Source organism: Palaemon carinicauda, chromosome 18, assembly GCF_036898095.1.
Source record: "Palaemon carinicauda isolate YSFRI2023 chromosome 18, ASM3689809v2, whole genome shotgun sequence".
In the NCBI taxonomy this organism is placed as follows: Eukaryota; Metazoa; Arthropoda; class Malacostraca; order Decapoda; family Palaemonidae; genus Palaemon; species Palaemon carinicauda.
Window position 1 is genome coordinate 2,453,742 of NC_090742.1, and position 5,890 is coordinate 2,459,631.

A 5,890-nucleotide genomic window follows, 5' to 3' on the forward strand; every position below is an offset into this window, starting at 1 on the left:
TCATTATTGAGAAATCTAGTGCAATGGAACATGGCTCTAATAGGCCTATTTTTTTTAGGTGGAATGGGAACATTCAATTCAAGTTTGTAATATAATCTATTCTTTTGTTACACATGTAACAGTTCTTCTATGTATAGGTGATAGTAAGCTCTTTAAATAGCGTGTCCATATCTCCTTATTTTAAGGTGTAAAAGCATACATGCGCTCATACATATTACTATATATATATATATATATATATATATATATATATATATATATATATATATATATATATATACATATATATATGTGTGTATATATATATTTATATACATATACATATAAATATACACACAAGCATATATATACTGTATATATATACATATATGTATATATATATATATATATATATATATATATATATATATATATATATATATATATATATACAGTATGTGTGTGTGTATGCGTCCGTGCATGTATATTATATATCAGCATGTATGTGAGAGAGAGAGAGAGAGAGAGAGAGAGAGAGAGAGAGAGAGAGAGAGAGAGAGAGAGAGAGCGCTCTATCAATAATCGTTGCTCCCGATATCTGACAGCTTACAGTTAGCCCTCACAACAGATAAATCACCTGTAGCCTCTACAGGTGACTCTGGGCTTCAAGTCTTCTGGAAAAAAAGAAAAAAAAGCAATATACAGCGGTTTGTTTCTTAGCTTTGATGTGACCGAAATAACAACTCCTTGATCGTAGTTCCCACAATCTCGAGAGAAACCTAAAACAATGTTTGGCAGGACACGGACTATCCATTATGGCTGGGAAAAAATTCTTCTTCTTGTGATTTGATAAATCCACTGTTCATGACTGATGTTAACTGTATTTCTTTTTCTGTCTAGTTGATTGATTAATTTCCAATGAAAATCGCAAGAGCTAGAAAAAGCAGTTCATATTGAAGATAGATTAAAAAAGATAATAGTTCTTTTGATATTTGTCATTTCTTCTTGAGATTTGATAAATCTACTGATCATGACTGATATTCCCTTTATTTCTTCTTCTATCTAGTTTATTGATTAATTTCTAATGAAAATCGTATTGAAAATTGAAAATTGAAATTTGAAAATTGTATTGAAAATTGAAAATTGAAAATTGAAAATCGTATTAAAAATTGAAAATTGATTAAAAAAGATAATAGTTCTTTTTATATTTGTCATTTCTTCTTGAGATTTGATAAATCTACTGTTCATGACTGATATTCCTTTTATTTCTTCTTCTATCTGGTTTATTGATTAATTTCTAATGAAGACTGCAAGCTCCGATAGATTTTAGTAGCATATGTAACTTCACTAAGACATGAGCAGCCATTGCCTAGCCCCCTCGGGTCCTAGTTTGATGGGCATTTTTATTCATTTTAAGAAGTGCTGTTTATAAAATAATAATTTTCTAAACAATGGCAGGACAGGATTAGAAATGAAACTATAAGAGAGATTACTCGAGTGCCATATGTGGATGAGATCATGATGACGGGTAAATGGAGATGGTTTGGTTAAGCTCTTCGCACTCCCCAAGAGAGATTAGTTCACCAAACGTTCAGCTGGGCTCCGTAAGGGGCTAGAAGAGTTGGAAGACCCAAGCCTACGTGGCTGAGGACTATGAAGTGTCAAGTAGGAGATGTTGAATGGAGAAGTATTGAATTAAAAGCTCAAGATAGAGACGATTGGCGAAATCTAACCGAGGCCCTTTGCGTCAATAGGCATAGGAGGAGATGATAATAATGATTATGATGATGATGAAACAGCTTGAAAAATGAAAGAAAATGCTTTTGATCACATACTTATAAGCTAAGCACCTTTGTTTTTTCAGGCAGCGTTGCCAAGAGTTTCCCCTTTTGCTATACACAGCGTTGCCAGCTACGATGTTCAGCTGTCAAACGTCTCATTAGCTTCCTGTAAAGTTTACCGGATATAATGATGCCAGCTGTACATATCTAAATCATGACTATTATCATTATTATTACTTGCTAGGCTACAACCCTAGTTGGAAAAGCAGGATGCTATAAGCCCAGGGGCTCCAACAGGGAAAATAGCCCAGTGAGGAAAGGAAAAAAAGGAAAATTAAATATTATAAGAAGTGTAACAACATTAAAACAAACATCTCCTATATAAGATATAAAAACTTTTAACAAAACAGGAGGAAGAGAAATAAGATGAGAGAGTGTGCTCGAGTGTACCCTCAAGCAAGAGAACTCTAACCCTTAGTTTTGGAAAATTGTTTGTAAATGTATTTAGGTGTAAAATATATATATATTTTCTTTATATTTCTTAAAATATTAAATCATATTATAACCTACAATTGATGCACCTGACCTTTTAACTGACCTTTTTCTAACTGACCTTTTGACTGACTTTTCGGTAATTGATCTGTCATAATCCCATTGTAAAAGGTCACAATCTTTGATCTCATAACTGTTCACACAGTGATGCCTTTGTAGGTCATACTGTCAATCATATTTTCCTATTAATATTTGATATTTTCCCTATTAATTTATTAGTTATTATTATTATTATTATTACTAGCCAAGCTACAACCCTAGTTGGAAAAGCAAGATGCTATAAGCCCAAGGGCTCCATCAGGGAAAAATAGCCCAGTGAGGAAAGGAAATAAGGAAATAAATAAATGATAAGAATAAATTAACAATAAATCCATCCTAAAATCAGTAACAACATCAAAACACATATGTCCTATACAAACTATTAACAAGGTCAAAAACAGATATGCCCTATATAAACTATAAAAAGACTCATGTCAGCCTGGTCAACAAAGTAAAAACTTTCAAAGTAAAAATTCCGTTATTATCATTAATTTAGATTTGCTTTGTAAGTTACTTATTTAGTCAAAATTTAGGTAAACATAATTAAGTGAATGTTTGTTTTAGTCTTATATGTGAAAGATTTATTTTAATGTTACTGTTCTTAAACTGTATTATTTTAATTGTTCATTACTTCTCTTGTATTTTATTTATTTCCTTAATTTCTTCCCTCACTGGGCTATTTTTCCCTGTTGGAGCCCTTTGGATCATAGCATTCCGTTATAGGGTTATAGCTTGGTTAATAATAATAATAATAATAATAATAATAATAATAATAATAATAATAATAATAATAATAATAATAATAAGGAACTATTTGGCTTATAGTATCCTGTTGTAGCTCAGATAATGATAATAATAATAATAATAATAATAATAATAATAATAATAATAATAATAATAATAATATCTCAAATTTTATACCATCTTATGTTTCTTTGGAAAATTCAAATAAAACTACAAATTAATACAAATATTTTTATTCATAATTAATAATCTTTGCACAGATCATTAATCGATATAGCTACGTGCAAAATAGCTGATATAACATTATCAACTGAGTGGTCACTTCAAAAAAAAAAAAAGTTATAACAATATTATACATAGATAAAAATATAAAATTCAACAATTTAAACGATAATCCTATAACAAGTGCAGTTTTTAAAGTGAATAAGTTTTTATACATTTCTATATATAAATATATTTCATATACTTCATAAGATAAGTAGGAATGTTATGTATATATTAGTTATTAAATAGTTATATCATTTATCAATAATTTAAGATAATTACATGTCTGCTATACTACATATATGTTTCTCTACAAAAGCTTAACATAAATTAAGTGATATTATGACTCTTTCATAGCACTACGGTATGTACTTAGATATAATAAATACAGATTTGTCAACAAAAACTTAATATAAATAAAATAGTACTATGAATCTTTCATAGCACTACGTACTTGGCTATAACAAATACAGATTTGTCAACAAGAGCTTCAAGTAAATCATATAATATTACGACTCCTTCATAGCACTACGTACTAGGTCATAACAAATACAGATTTATCAAAAGAAAAAAGGAAAGCACAAAAATACAAAAAGAATGTAATTACAGAAATGATACAAAGATAAAACAAAATAGTAATCATAAGTTTTCGGTCAATCCATAATTTCCCGAAGCAAACCTGAAAGAAGTCAGTGGGAAGCGACAAACGGTTTACAGTCAAACCCCTACCCCTAAGCCGTTGAAATTTCTGCAATAGCCATCATTACAGGTTGTTAGCTCAAAGAATAGAAGACTTTAGAACGAGATTAACATGACTCGAGCAAAATGATCGATGTAGCAATTGGCAGAGAAGGAAATCGGTTTGGATGTAACGGTCTAGTGACGCCAGTGACTCTAGACAAAGCGCCTATTTCGTCTTGATGATGGTCAGAATTGCACACATTGCTCAAATCCTGTTGCGTCCCTTTTTTGACTGACTGGTAATTAAGTTTTGTGTGATTGTTTTTGATACCGTAAGGAGGTAACCACTTTATCAATCTGGTTCTCTGTCTGTTTCCTTTGTAGAAGTTTCTGATTCGAGTCTGGATGATAGATTCGAGATTGGACGACTGCTTGATTTTACCTAAAACGTCTTAGATTCGAGTGGAGAAGGTTGTTTAGTTCACAGTATTCTAGAAGTTTTAATCCACCTGTAACCAGACTGCGGAAGGATCTTCCTAATCAGGCAGTTGAATCGATGGAACTTCAGAAGTTCATGCATTTGAACAGGCTGACATAAGTCTCTTTTTATAGTATATTTATGAAGTATTTGTTTTAATGTTGTTGATCTTAAGATATTTTATATTAATTATTCATTACTTCTCATGTGGTTTATATATTTCCTTGTTTCCTTTGCTCACTGGGGTATTTTTCCCTGTTGGAGCCCTTGGGTTTATAGCATCCTTCTTTTCCTAATAGGGTTGTAAATTAGATGATGATGATGATGATAATAATAATAATAATAATAATAATAATAATAATAATAATAATAATAATAGTAATACTACTACTACTACTACTAATAATAATAATAATAATAATAGTAATACTACTACTACTAATAATAATAATAATAATTATTATTATTATTATTATTATCATTATTATTATTATTATTATTATTATTATTATTATTATTACTATAATAATAATAATAATAATAATAATAATAATAATAATAATAATAATAATAGCATTAAAATATTTTTGACTCCATTTCAGTTGACTGAATGCAATCCAATACAAGTTGTCAGTCCAATTGACCATAAGAAATCTTTGATTCGATTCTGTCTCTGTTATGATCAAATTAACTCAAGTTCTTTGACCAGGATCCGATGACCTTTGACATTGACATTCTGATTTGGCTGATTGAAAAATACGATACCAATTAGAGAATATCACATTTCTTATTCTTTATCATCTGCTCGACTCCTATTTCCCAAGAGAATGTATCCTATGTCCTTATCGATAGTTAAATCTATTTACCAATTGCTTCGTCATTTCCTGTCAATGAGTAACTTTTTAGACCGTGATAAAGAGGAAGTAATTGGTATATTTATAGTGCAGTGATGAAGCAAGATGAAATAGGGAAGGTGAAAAAGTGAAGGTGAAAAAGGGAAGGTGAAAAAGTGAAGGATAGAAAAAGGGAAGGTGAAAAAGTGAAGGATAGAAAAAGGCAATGTGAAAAAGTGAAGGTGAAAAAGTAAAGGTGAAAAGGGAAGGTGTGAAAAAGGGAAGGTGAAAAAGTGAAGGATAGAAAAGGGCAATGTGAAAAAGTGAAGGTGAAAAAGGGGAAGTGAAAAAGTGAAGGGGAAATGGAAGGTGAAAAAGTGAAGATGAAAAAGTGCAGGTGATAAAGGGAGATGAAAAAGGGATGTAAAAGGGAAGGTGAAAAAGTGAAGGTGAAAAAGTGAAGGTGAAAAAGGGAGGGTGAAAAAGGCAAGGTTAAAAAGGGAAGATGAGAAACGGGAAGATGAAAAAGGGAAAATGAA